General features: G+C 38.0%; 1 protein-coding gene across 1 annotated transcript in view; it reads left to right on the top strand.

The window, feature by feature from the left end:
* The first annotated feature begins 4,843 nt into the window (after positions 1–4,843).
* The window catches only part of LOC136848007 (carbohydrate sulfotransferase 5-like), a 94,401-nt gene continuing 83,840 nt past the window's right edge, over positions 4,844–15,404 (top strand). The window contains 1 exon segment of the mRNA XM_067120017.1: positions 4,844–5,175. The gene's annotated coding sequence lies outside the window, so the exon portion shown is untranslated.

The following is a 15,404-nucleotide window of genomic DNA, read 5'->3' as shown; positions in this document are numbered from 1 at the left end:
AAAATGACAATATATATATATATATATATATATATATGACACATAAAAGTGGCAAAAATTAAATGAAGTGGGCAAAACTGGCCCCAAAATCAAAGTATAGGACAAAATAAGGAACTCGTGCGTTCTAAAACCCTTGCAATGCAAACCGTGTGATAAATATTAACAATAATGCAGCAGTCTCCCCTGTGAGAGTCACTGTTCCTCTCATAAATATCTCATGGGAGATTGCACACACTCACACATATCCCACTGGAACCTGGGCACCTCTGGTGCATCGGTTCAATGCTCTAACATGCTGTTTCCATGTGCTCAGACCACGATCAAATATTCTCTGCATCCGACTGAGCAAATTCCAATGTTAGGACAAATGCACTTGCCGCGAAGAGCCACTGACAGGTCATCACATAGTTTTCCTGTTGTCCAAAGACTTAGTATATATATACAGGCAGTCCCCAGTTTACAACGGGTCCAGCATATGACATTCCGAGGTTACGACATTTTTCAAATATATTCATCAGAAATTATTTCCCGGTTTACAACACATGTTCCGGGCTTATGATGCTGATTCAACGGAAGAAATATGGCTCCAAAACGGCAGAATAATCAAAATTTTGAGTTTTTTTTTTAATGAAAAACTCAATAAAAATGCAGCTTACATCGTTTCAGAGCACCAAAAGCATTAGAAGTAAGGTTTTCTTTGGATTTTTGACAATTTTTCAATTTATGACAATTTTCAGTTTATGATGCGGTATAAGAACAGAACCCCCGTTATAAACCGGGGACTGCCAGTATATATATATATATATATATATATATATATATATATATATATATATATATATATATATATATATATAATATATTCATATACATATATATATATATATATATATATATATATATATATATATATATATATATATACTAAAACTCTGTCTTGTTTGTGTGTTTGAATGCACACTGGGAATCCCAGAGGCTTCTGAGAATTTTGAAGGCACACTTCGAGGTTCGCGAGGCTGCAGCAGGAGGAGCCGAAGACGGCTGGATTCTTGAAGACTTCTTCAAGAAGCCATGATAATCCATTGGGTGTTTATCCAGGAGTTCTTCAGGAGCTGAAGACAGCTTCACAGGATCCTGGAGTCATGAAGACATCTTCAGGAAGATATTATAATACAATGGGTATTTCTCCAGGAATCTTTCAGGAGCTGAAATTGGCCTCACAGGATCGTGGATTCTTTAAGACTTTAAGACGTTATAATCTACAGTAATGGGTGTTTCTCCAGGAATGCTTCAGGAGCTGAAGATGGCTTCAAAGGATCCTGGAGCTGTGAAGACGTCTTCACGAAGATGTTTTAGTGCAATGGGCATCTCTCCAGGAGTCCTTCTGGGAATTTCGAAGGCATCTGGGAATTCTGAAGGCTTCTGGGAATCCAAAGTCTCAGCCTTTGGATTTCTTGCACAATACTAAAGAACAGTGCTTTCTGGAGAAGGAATCGGAGTTGGTTCTTCCTGGAGACGAAAGGTTTCAAAGATTTCTTCTAGGGAATTCCGAGGCTTCTGGGAATTCTCAAGGCCTCTGGGGCCTTCTGAAGGTTTCAAGACGATCCCCAGGCTCTGAAGCCTTTGGATATATATACGAAGGTATGGAAATGCTACTTTTTCATCACAACGACATGCAACCCTAACTGGCCCGAAATTTTCAACATTGGGTCATGGGTGGTATAGTATATACAGTATATATATATATATTGTTCAAGCTTACCTGGGGAAGAATGGGGAACTTACCACATGGGTTCAATTCTGACTACAGGCACAGACTCAGGTAACAAACATAAAGAAGAAGGGTTAAGCTGAAGGCTTTACTTCAATGGGGAGAGTTTAGCTAAACATCTGGTTCACTAAAAATCACTTGTGTTTATATTAACAAACTAATTCAGAAGAATGGGGAATTTCCACGACCAGACAGGATGAAAACAGATTCCCGTCAAATAACTAAAATTACAGTGAGTTAAAAATAACAATAATGCGAAAAATCCACTTCGTAGGACACCGTTGGGTGAGGGGCAGTGGTTGTAACACGGTGCAAGCACAGAGGTGAACGCTTGATTTCACAGCTAGCAACTCCGTCTGCCAACGAGAATGCATTGGTTTGTCACAGATTTACATAGTGAATTACGGAATTGAGGGGGTTGCACATAAGGTGCCAAAGCAACTCAATTCTAGACACTGAAATGAACGGGAACTGAAATAATTTACTCACTGCGCTAAACAAATCAGGTCTCATGAAAAGATCACTCTTTAGAAAGGAAAATAAGTTCAGTAGAATAATAATAGGGTCGTGACTGATTCAAAACCTCGCTTTTGGCACATTTCCTTTCCATAGGAGACAGGGGACCTCGCCTTCAGTGCCAGCAGGGAGGGCGTGAATTAAGGGCTTCACCACAAATGAAGACTTAGGCTCAAAGCAACCACGTGGGAATATCAGGGCTCTGATTATCAGAGCCCGAGTGGATGAAGCAAGGGACAGGTGTGGAATATTTCGATCCAAATTTACATCATTCCCCCCCTACAGTCATTCTGAGAGCTTCAATAACCTTCCTATTTGCTCGTTCACACAGCTCATTAGCTTCTGGTCTATAGGGAATAATAGTGACCTTCCAAATGCCCATTACATCCACAAGACTCTCTCACGTCTTGTTCACAAATTCTCCTCCATTATCTGTAATCAACACCTCAAGAACCCTATAACAACAAATATATCCATTGAAGAATGTGACTGCCACCTCTTCCGCTGCTTTGTATTTTATTTCTTTCTGTAAGTCATCAGCTGAATACTCTTATGTACAGAGTCAACAGACTATAAACCCAAGACAGTTCCAGAGAGAAATGGACCTGCAGAGAGACAAGTTATAGGAAAAGGTGACAAATAAATATGAGGGAATTTAAACTAAAACCAGTACACCAGAATTCAGGAGACGTCAGCAGAAAGCTGGGATGAATTTGCTCCTTGCTTAAACATCTGAAGTCAGAAGAATCCACAGCTGCACTAGGAAAACTATTCCACAATTCAGTTGTAGTCAAAATAAAACACCTAGAAAATTGAGTAGTATTAAACCCCCGATACTATAAAACAACACTGCAGCAGCAGCCTGCCTAGTGTTGCGAGCAAAACCAGTAGGTAAAGCAGATTGCAAAGGGTGTTTGTCATTGTAATATGCGTTATGCAACAAACGTAATGAACTCACTTTACGTCTGTCCCGCAAATCAATATTAAGAGTTGGCAAATTAAACTTGGCTGATGACATAACTCTGCCCAACAGTTTGAGATGCAATCAGCATCCGAAGACGACACTAGGGAGCAGTACTCCAAACGAGGAAGAAGAAAATAGTAAAAAACTTACATATAATAGCTTATTCACGAAACATTCAAAAACATTTCCGCAAGATACCAACATTTTGAGAAACAAAGGACCCAATATTACTTACATGCTTCTCAAAAGTCAATGTCTTATCATAATTACACCTAAAATCTTAAAAGATTCACTGGCATTTAAAATGATACCATTTGCATGTAAAGCAGTGTTCTGGATTGACTATTTATCATACTCCGAGTTTAAAAGGGTTAAGATTCATACCCCAAAGCCTACTCCATTCATGAATACTTAACAAACAAATCTCTATTCATGGATACTGTAACCACAGACCGAAGGCGTGCGTCGTAGAAACTTTGAGATTCAAGTCAAACATCTATGGGAACAATATTATTCGTTTCCTATTCTCTCATCTTTTAGACATAATTGTATAAATCTGCAAATATGCATGTATTTACACAAACGAGATTGTGAAGGATGTGAATATTATCTTTGTCATATATTTGTTTGACATGATGCAGTTATGATCAAGAGAAAGGAATGAGTCACACACGTATAGAAACTGTCAAGGTGCTGATGTTATAATAGAAAATGTATATTATGTCACAAAAACAGACACAAGACTTTCAGGAGGGCCCTAGAAACAGGACTCGAACAAACGGAAAGTAAAAAAAAAAATGCTAGGAAATTGAATCAAAACAAAACTTTTGATTGAGAGTTATGAAAATCATCGATTGTTAAATGTGAATGAACAAGCGAATCGTGTTGAGATACAATGTCTGAGTAAGGAATTTCAGGGCGAGGAGAAAAATAATCTGATTTGAAGGGAAGGTAACTTTTTTTTTCAGTTCAGAAGAGGGAAAGAATAGTAGGCTATGCTTGGGAATAAAGTTCTTGAATTTCCTTTATGATCTCGAAGAGTAGGTGATAATGTTCATATTGTATAATTCAACTGTTTGCTGGAAAATGACTGATCTCATGAACATCACACTAACAAGACGCCGCCATCGTAAAAGAGACACTTGCATGGTTTTGCGGTATTCCCAGCATCTAATGACTTACTGATATTACCTCATGCCTCGATATTATAACAATTTACAAAAAAAGAAAACTTCATAGGGGAAAGTATTCACTTCCATTTAGTTTTATACGGTTAAATCGCCAGGAGGTGCACAATAGTTAGGGAACAATCAGGGGTTTACCGCACATAAACATGTTGAGTCATCATCGTCGCCGTTGCCCATTCGATAAGTGTACCGTACGCGGAGCATCTCATGAGTCCTGATAAATTCCCGTTATTTTCCACAAGATGTTCTCTCCAGAAAGGTGTGTTTTAATCACGGAAAAGGTATCATCAGGAAAGAGTATATTAGTGTAGTAACAGGAAACCTGCGGATAAGAAGTCTTTTAGGCAACTCAAGAGAGAGTTGCCAACTTATGATTTGCCTTGAGGCGCCACCGTGGTTGGGGTTCGGGAATGTCGCCCAGCGGCTGCGGTTGCTGAGTCTGCACGGGGCAGGTTATGTCAGTTTACCGTTGAGGCTCCTAAGGAGAGCACAGTAGGATTGGATCGTGCGAAGTTGTTTGAGAGGTGGTAGGAGGATTCCTTTGTTTGCAATAAAGAATATGTGGTGAAATAAATAAAAAAGGAGGAAACTGTAGGGGCCAAGGGAGAGTGTTGAGCGCAACTTTTCGGAGAAGCTATCGAACAGCCTTATGGATTGGTATTTACTTTAACATCGAAATCGCCATCGTCTTTGAGCCTGGTCAGTGACTTGGTTCGAAAAATGGGTTTCTGTTTACGGTAAGTGTCGCTTTTTACTGCCATTGTAATCCACATCTCTAACAAGTGTTTCTCGTTAATGACTGTCGTCTTCATTTTAGAACCAAGGGTAAATATATTTCTTTTCAGCGTAGTTATCGAACTTCGAAGGCCGCAATGAAAAGTTATAGCTTTCTCTGCTGGGAAACGGGAAATTCCAGTACAAGTGTATTGTAAGAAACACCCGGTTCGTACGTGTTAGCTGCTTTCCTGGATTTTAATATCAGGTCATAGATAACTGTCTAAGATATTGATTCAATAATAGTTTATAGATAGCTGGCTGTATAAGATACTGAATGCTATTCTGTTAAGAAGAAAATACCCGAATCTGTGATATATGTCATTCAAAGAGCACATGTGTCAGGTTCCCATGACGAGACTAGTTTCCCTACTTCAGGGCACATGTTAACCTTGTTGGGGTCTAGAGGCTCTGGGGATTCTTTCATCATCCAGAATATTTCCACCGTAACCAAGTGTGAAATAAGGATGTTTTATTTAATATCAGTATGAGCAACACATCCTAACAAACTTAATATTTGGGCGTCATATGGCGCTAGTTGCTATTTTGATTCATGGGGTAGTTAATCTTCAAAGATTTTAATATAACTGTAAATACTAATAACAGCACAATGTAAATTTGTACCCAAAGAAAGAATTTCATGGAAGTGAAAGTGTCGACCCCTCTACCGACCCTAACACGTAATCTTAGAAATGGTCGTTGGTTCTCTTGTCCATAGTTTATAGGGCACATATGCTTGCATTCGTGCCTACGTTCATTTCTGCGCAGAATGTTGGAGGTGTTACTGTAAGTGTTCGCTCACTTGCTGTGTCCAGTGTTCCCAGTTAAGATCGCGAACTATATCAGAAATATTGAAGGTACATGAAGATTTACACAAACACACACACACACATATGTATATATGAAAGAGAGAGAGAGAGGGCTTAATCTCTCGAGAACAAGGACCAAAATATTATTCATAAAGCAAACTAGGCAGAGGAGTCGTTTGGTTACTTGGTGTTTTCTTTCGTCTCTTAATTTGGTTATCACGCTTGTTACCAATGCAGTATTATGAAATTCACTATCGGAGATTATTTTTATCTCTGCCATCATTCGTTATTTGGTCACGATTTCATGGAAATGTTAAGTTTAACCTGTAAATTGTTGGCCAAAGAAATGCGAAACATTTCATCGTACATTTAGAATTTTAGGGAACCCAAAAGGTTGCTGGAGCAGAATGCTTTGTTGGTTCAGCAGAATGCTTTGTTGGTTCGCTGCATTCGACGAATTTGTTCCTGGGCACGAGGATGAATCATTTCATTGGCTTTACCGGAAGGTTTCCATTTTTGCGTCCGATGAGTCGTTCTTTGGGCTGGTAGCGACGCGTCGCGCTAGAAAATTCTCTGACGACAGTCAGTAGCTGAACGGGTGTAGCTGACCTGAAATTCATTGAATATATGTAGTACCTTTTATTATTATTATATATATATATATATATATATATATATATATATATATATATATATCATACAAACGTCCTTTAATATCCAATTCACTCTACCTCGGAAGTAATATATTTTCATATATGTTACCGAAGGGAATTTTAAGTTGATAATAAGTCCACCGTCCCGTCCTGAGGTAGAGTGAATTGAATTTGGATATATAAAGGACGTGATGTAGCTTTCTGATTGTATATGAATCATATATATATGATGTGATAAATAGTCATATATATATATATATATATATATATATATATATATATATATATATATATATATATATATATATATATATATATATATATATATATATATATATATATATATATATATATATATATATATATATATATATATATATATATATATATATATATATATATATATATATATATATATGTGTGTGTGTGTGTGTGTGTGTGTGTGTGTACATATATATGGGAGCCGGACAGAAGGAATGCCACAATCCCGACAGCCAGAATCTCGGCAAGCCAATATGCCGACAAGCTCAAAATCCCGACAGAAAACATACATTTTGTTTTCTCAAGCGATTTTGTTGGGGAAGCAAAATAATGATGTTATTAGATGTATAATTAAAATATAGGTTCACGCTTAAATGAAGGATCAGAAGTAAATGTAAAATTAAAAAGAGTTTAAGGATTTATTTTAAACATTGTTAAAAGAATGACAAAATTTACCAGAGATGAATTATGTGCTACTCCACAAAGATAATCTAAAACATTTTGATGCTGATGTTCTGTCATCACCTCGGTGGTCCGATCTTCACGATTTATTTGTTTTATTTATTTATTTATTTTATTTTATTTTTTATTTTTATTTTTTTAGATTGTTCCCCGCGAAGTCTGTAGCAGCAGCAGTAGCATTCAGTTTGGTTGGTGACTTGCTGCTGCTCCTTTCCTAACTCTTCAGTTATGCTATAAAGCGCAATATGAGCTCTTCCAGTGACGTTTTCCCATCCCCTGTGCCACATATCGTCTGCTGCATTATGCGTGCGTGGAAATCCTAATTACAATCATTACGCAAAGCCGCCCTTATTCGTCCAAGTGCGTCATTATTTTCAAACCATATAACAACATCGTCCGCTCCCTCTGGCAAAACAAGATTTTAAAACTGTCTTTACAGTGACCAGATTACGAAATTCACAGCACCACCAAGTATATAATAAGAATCGTTTCTATTTTTATCCTTCACCATCAAATATCCACGTACGGTACGTTGATTTTATGCTTTCCTTTTTGTGAAAAAATCGTTTCACAAGCTGCTTCCATTTCTGTGGGAGGTTAAGAAATAAAATCAATTTCAAAATTTTATGCAAGGTCTGAAGACACACCCCATCTTGAAAGATTTGGTACTCTCTCTCAAATCAGAGTGGAATCCTACTGAAAGCGAGCCCTATTTTTGTATTAAAGAAATCCCCGTACGAAATAAAGTGACAGAGCCGCCTGCGCCATTGCTGGTGGAATTCTCATGGGACCTTCAAATCGAAGCTAGTGGTCCTCCGACGCGCTAAGCAGTTCCTAAGCCAAACTGGCCCTTCCCCGCAACGAATGGTTTAATTCTTTGGAAATTTGTGTTCATGAAAAAGTAATAATGTAGATATTAAACACCGGGTGAGAATTCGTTCAATTTCTACGTCCTTCAGCAAAATGTTATCACAAAAGTAATCAGTTTTCGTATATTATTTAAATCCCAGTTCATATGGCTACTTAGGTCACGTTGAAGTACTTATGTTCTTCATGACTCAGGCGAGCCTTTAAAGTTTGTAAGGATGACCTTGTTTTTGTTTTGTAGCGCATTTTGCTCTTAACTGATGTCGAGTCGTATTGCTGACGCAGGCTAATTGGCGGTGCCTGGCTTGAGTGGTTCTCCAGTCATCAGGTGCAACGTGTCAGCAAGCGTCATTGCACCCGGAAACTAAAATATAAACAAAAATTGTTGAATTAAATTTGACTGGAGTTTTATATTTACAAAAATTGTTGTAGTGAAAGGAAAATTGATTTTGCTTATTTCATGATAATCTTTACCCGAACATTATTATATGTTGGTAGGTATAAATAACTCATACCTGTAGTTAATAAACCCTCTCTCTCTCTCTCTCTCTCTCTCTCTCTCTCTCTCTCTCTCTCTCTCTCCTCTCTCTCTCTCTCTCTCTCTCTCCTCCCCGTAGGGTGGGTAATGCCGTCAGTGCACCTCAGCTGCAACCCCTTTCATTCCTTTTACTCTACCTCCATTCATATTATCTTTCTTCCATCATGCTATCCACCCTCTCCTAACAGTTATTTCATAGTTCAACAGCGAGGTTTTCCTCCTGTTACACCTTTCAAACCTACCTACTCTCAATTTCCTTTCCAGCGCTGAATGACCTCATAGGTCCCAGTGCTTGGCCTTTGGCCTAAATTCTATATTCTCTCTCTCTCTCTCTCTCTCTCTCTCTCTCTCTCTCTCTCTCTCTCTTTAATGATTGGGCCTGCAGATGTTGAAGACGGCGCCTGTCGTGTCAGTCAGGGATTCGGACTACTGGGGGGAAAGCTTATCAGTCAGTTCTTGATCTTCGGTATTAGCACCCTCCGATGGTTTTTTTTTTTTTTTTTTTTTTTTTTCCCTCTCCTCAAGCCCCCACCATCGCACCTTTTTTGTTTTCAAACAGACACTGTCCGTTACGATGGAGGGGTGGTCTGCTCTCTGAGGCAGAAAGCGTCTTTTCACTCCTATATATGTGCAGCATGTCTGCGCATCCACGCGCACACCTTTGTACAGCTGTTATCATGGTGCTATACAGAGGCTTATTATATTATTTGAAAAATCAAGTTTAGGGTTACACTAAGTGAAATTCAAGAGAGAGAGAGAAATTTTCTCTCTCCAAATCCGGAGTCTCGATGGGAACGTGAGGACGAATTGTTATTGTGTCGCTTCTTCGGAAAAAAGTTGTGATGTAGGAGTTTTGCCATCTATTTAGTTTCTTTGCCCTTGTGGAAATTTGTAAATTAGATGTGAGGGTGATAATCGGTTGGCCTGAATATACAAAAAATATATATTTTTACTTGTCTCAGCACAGAAAATAGAAATATTCGAGTCTTAGCAGATTAACAAAATTAATGTAATGAAATTCATTTTGATGACTTTGCAGTGTCTAGATGAAGGAGGAACTGGGTTCGCATAAAGTTTCTGAGCGCTCTCCCGTGTATAAATAATCACCGTGCTCGTGACTGCCTTCTTGCAATGACCATTGACCATCTTGGAGTGAGAGTTGTACTGATCGTTTCCAAACCTCCAGTTACCAACTTCATATTCATTGTCATTTAGGTTAGAATCAGTTTCAGACGGCTGCCATAAATCGAATAAGCAGTGGGTGACATGTCCACACGGCGACTTCACTGAAATTCTGCTACGGGAAACCTTGGATTACTGTGTAAGGAAAATTATGAAAATTGTCACCTTATCACGGATTGTAGCACTATAAAAATGTATGCAAACAAACTTTATAAGTAACTCTTGAATTGTTTATATTCTCTGGGATTTTTAGCTCCGCGAAGACTTAATATGAGAGCTACACCAATTACTCTACCAACTTTCAAGCAGCTCAAAATTAAATGTCCCTAAATTCTTCTGATTTGGCAAGCAGGTTTTTCAGTGTCTGACAAGAAATGTTGGAATGTTTGTAAAGGTGACGATTAATTCAAAAGAAACACAATTCCTTCGAGGGTTAAGGTATCTCCCAGTGGCTGATTTGGTATTAAATCTAGTTGAGTTCACGAAATAAATCAGACTTAATGACGGATGCCATTAACTAAGAGTTGTTATTGGAATCAGTAAAGCGAACACTGTATGACCTGCAACACAGGTCTAACCCTATATATAAAGGTTATACAGTATTTTGTATGGATAATGATCTTCCAAGAAAATTACATGTAGCTCATACACCCTAAATGAATGTAAGCCCATCAGTTTCTGTTGAAATTATTGTAGTTTTTTTTTTTTTTCACCCATAGGCTATACAATCACAAAGAACACCAATTACGCGGTACAGTGTTGCTCGCGTGTTAAGCATACGTACCCATTACGAAGTTGGGTTAAAATATAAAACTAAGATTATAAAACAATCATTATACTTACGTCCTTTAAACATACAACACTGTCAAATCAGTGTTGTCATTACCCAAAATATGTTTAAGGGGTGAGATGCATGAACGCACAAATCAATTGCTCAAAAGTATAAAAGGAGTTCAGTAAAAATATGAAAGCTTCAGGTTTTAATTTACTCTTAAAATTACATTTATTTTTATTTCTTTCTATGAATCCACAGACGTCCATCAATCTATACTGCTTAGGTCTGTCTCTGGTGTGATTTAGTTGAAGAGAACCACCCTCACGGGGTCGTTTATTATTATTATTATTATTATTATTATTATTATTATTATTATTATTATTATTATTATTATTATTATTATTCAGAAGATGAACCCCATTCATATGGAACAAGCCCACAGAGGCCACTGACTTAAAATTCCAGCTTCCAAAGAATATGGTGTTCATTAGAGAGTAAGAGAAGGTAAAGCGAAATATAGAAAGAGGATATCGCACTTAAAAAGAAAAAAATGAATTAATAAATTGATAAAAATGTATGAAAATGCATCTTCGCTTGAACTTTTGAAGGTCCAATTGCACGACATCCTCTGAAGGGAGGCTGTTCCACAGTCCAACAGTGTGAGGGCTAAAGGACACCTGGAACTGACCATTTCGACGGCTAGGCACATTGACTGCATATTGGTGCTGCTGTTCAGCGAATCTGGTTGCTATCGGCAGGAAGAGGGGTCAGGAATTAATTATGAATGTGAAAGATCTCTATTAAAATACAACTCACGAAAAAGTGACAAACAAGAGGCCGTCCGTCGACGGTCCAAGTTCATAACTGTTAATATTAGGAAACAGCAACCTACCACCACGAACCGCTCTATCTAAGAGACATCTCTGGCAGAAGCAGACATCCACACCGGAGAACAGTATTCTAGTAAGGGAAGGACAATGACATAAAATATGTTGCATTGATTTTATCAATGTTATAATTATCCTATATGAGGCCTTACGAACAATATCTAACTTTCGTGCGGCATTTGCTGAAACTTTCATTAGATGTTTCTCCAGAGTGAGATGCGAGTCAAAAGTTACACCTAGAATAGTTAAAGCTTCAGCAGAGTCCCATCCACCTGAAGGAGTGGAAAATCTGTACGAGATCTGTCTGAGAGCAGCTTCGTTGCAGTTCCAGTAAGAGTCCAGATACCAACCCCAAGCTGAGAGCTAGGGGTCTTTTACGTCCGTAACTCTGAATGTCGCGCTCTATTTTATGCCTTATCAATTTTAAGTCTGAAGCGTAGTTTGAGAGTAAAAACTTTCACTGACTATTTACGTACGAAGTTTATTGTTAATCAGATTAGTATCCTGTGTGTGACAAGTTCCGGTCGCTTAGTAATTGTTTTACAACGCTTATCAATGGCAGGAAATAAGAGCGTTTATACTGACACGTAATCCGTGCATTCACGTGTGTATCAGCATACAAGATAATGTTGTGATAAGCAACGAAATTATATATTCATGAGCGTTAGTATTGCGTCGTTTATATCGGTAATAGTTATGGTGGTTGTTCATCGTACTAAAGCTTACAACAAAATTATCAGTGATAACTGCAATAACTACAGTTACCATCATGTTACCAGCCTTTTGCTTTTTGTATTGTGAGATAAGTTTTATAGTTTACAGATGACGTGGAATTTATTGTATATCTTATTTACAAAGCCAGATATGGATGGCAGGATTCTCCGTACTGAAATTGGTTGCAGAAACCCAATACTTTGGAGGTGACATGTTACTCTAATTGTAGTGCAATTTGTGAACAACAGGGCCCAGGGGTAGCTTGGGAAAAACCCTCATGAAAAGTTCTTATAAATGGTCGTACTTTAATTTATGTAATGTTCTGGGATGGAGAGATTTATTGATTTACTTTTTCACACGCATTTGCTTACAGTTTTAGAAGCGCCTTAAACTCAGTAGGTATCTCTTCTCAAAACATGGTAGTGCAGTGAACTTCTCATTATGCATGGCGGGAGCAGAACTGGATAAATTTATGCAGTCTGTTAGTATCTAATTTTAACTAGTCTCTCTCTCTCTCTCTCTCTCTCTCTCTCTCTCTCTCTCTCTCTCTCTCTCTCTCTCTCTCATTGTATTACCCAATGATTATAGCGTGAAGTGTCAAGAAGTCCTTTTTCCTAAATGAAATGGCTTTCTCTGCTTGCACATAGACATGAATTTGTATTTTTAGTGTAGTGAAAGTTTCTGATCTCACTTTCTGGCAAAATAAGGAGCTCTAAAGTAATTGTGCACCATCAGTTTTTCTCCGAATAAGAAGAAAATTGTACCGCTTCCTATCAGCACACGCCACCTTTTAAGTTTTTTTTTTTTTCCGAAACTGACACCGAAATACCTGACTCCGAAATACTAGAATCTTTGGTTCGTCTGGGATTTTGCCGCATATCTTCAGCTTAACGCAGCAAAGATATCTGACAATATTAGATCTGGGAATTATGCGGCTATTGTTGCGACAGTCCAGGGCAGATGCGGCATATGTTAAGAATTCAGTGCCAAACTATAGCTTGCATAGCCCGCGTTAGTTTTAAGAACGGTTAAGGGATGTGTCCCTGAGCGTACTTCAAAGCAGTGGTCTCGAAGCCTATACGGAGGAATACTCATGCGATGTCACCTGGCTAGGGTTTAAGAGCCTTATGTGGAAAATGTAGAAATATGGTTTTCCCATATATTGTCATGTGTTTTGAACGACTTTAACACTTTTTTAATGATTCTTTAAATATAACTAAGCAGACTGTTTGTTGTAATATCGTGAAAGGACCTTCTGTTGCTTGAAGCTCTTGATATTTGACACCAGTATTTGTGTGAAATAAATCAATTGCTTAAAGCCTAACGAGGTTTTGCCAGGGCCTGATTGGGAACCACCGTGCGTGAAGAAGAAACAAAATGTGGCACGGGAAGTGTCCCATTGGTCACCAAAATTAAGCTCCGGTAAACGAATCAATACAATACATAATTGATAGGTAATAGCGAGCGCCTCCAACTATGCAATGTACTTTAGAAAGTTTAATAAGATGCCTTTCCTGAACGCTTATCTTTATGAAATTGTGGTGCGAAGTTACCAACATTTACTGAAAATCATGTCAACAGTACATTTTCCTTGAGTCTTTTTACCTTCGCCAGTTAAACTGTGAACGTAACTGGACCGTTAAGCCTTCGTCTCATGTGATATTTCTGAGAGAACCTATTGCCTTCAACCTAATATATACGCTTTTGATTGCTGATTATCCGCGAACTCTGCCATTTCTCTGCTAAAGAGTTGTCTAGAAAGCTAGGGTGGTTTAGGCTATTCATTTCTTTTTTATTAAACTGGCTGACTTGTAGCTGTCTGGCATATCGTTATATTAAAAATCTTTAGAATATAATTACTGCAGCTATTGAAATAAAAAAAAATATATTTTATTTTACAATTTTGCATAAAATAACTGTCTTTCAGGGAAGTAATTCTTACCTAAATAAGAAACCCACAGGAGTTACCAGTACCACTTGAAACCCTGTTCCTGCTCAGCCTTGATAGAAATATGTTGAAAAACTTGTCCGTTTCCTCCTTTCTAATTAGACCTCAAGCCTGCATGTCTGAATGAATGAAGTTTTAGGTTTAGCCTACTTTTCGATAAAAATGGCAGTTTGATTAAACAATACATTTGATTTCGTCCCTAGTATTGGTAAAACATCATGGCATGAGTGCCATTTGGTTATTTCTCTGAATTCAAGAGACTTATATTTGATGTTAAGGGGCTGGCTTTTACCAGATAAGTTTTTTGGTGATGTCAACTCTCTAGTTCTTTCCGGTTTTGCGTTTAACAAAAAAGCTGAAAGATCGCAGTCGTTACTTAAATTACTACTTTAGCCACGAACCTTTCCACCTTGAAGAGCATGGCTCTAGTATTATTCGACTGTTTATTATTATTATTATTATATTTACTACTTTGAGATAGGGGGGTTCGTGTGTTCAAGAGTTAAAGTAATTACTAAGGATTCAGACAAGTGAACTAACGAGTAACATTTTGTTGTAAAAGAGAGAACTCATTTACGACGTCTCTTGTACCCTTTGACTAGGTTGGGTTCACGCCGCAAGTGGTTAATAAAGAAACACAATTAGTAATTAATGAGTATTTTCCAGAAAAGATCATAAATTTCTGTGAAAAAGGCTTAAAATTATTAAAAAAGACTCCCTTAGTGGTAGCCTGTAACAGCCCCAGTATCAAATGAGGTTTATTTCTATACCCGGATGTGGCAGTATTATGCTGGTACTAGTTCGTTGAAGCCTCTGTTGTTGTTGTAGAAAGAATGGTGGCGAGTCTCTCTCTCTCTCTCTCTCTCTCTCTCTCTCTCTGTGAACTTACCATATTGCAAATATAACGTTCATCAGTCGTTAGGGCTCCAGCTTTCTCATTATCATATCGGATGAGCGTGTACAAAAAACCTTTTAATAGCGCATTGTTGAGGACTTTCTCATTTCATTTAGCTCCTCTGCCAGTCCTCGCCCTCTTTCCCAGCTCCCAGATCGCGCGTCTGTAGACACAGGAAACAGGATGAGAAAATAAGATTCC

The sequence above is a fragment of the Macrobrachium rosenbergii genome, chromosome 18 (assembly GCF_040412425.1).
Source record: "Macrobrachium rosenbergii isolate ZJJX-2024 chromosome 18, ASM4041242v1, whole genome shotgun sequence".
Taxonomy (NCBI): domain Eukaryota; kingdom Metazoa; phylum Arthropoda; class Malacostraca; order Decapoda; family Palaemonidae; genus Macrobrachium; species Macrobrachium rosenbergii.
Note: the sequence above shows the minus strand (reverse complement) of the source record. Positions and strands in the feature narration are given on the sequence as shown.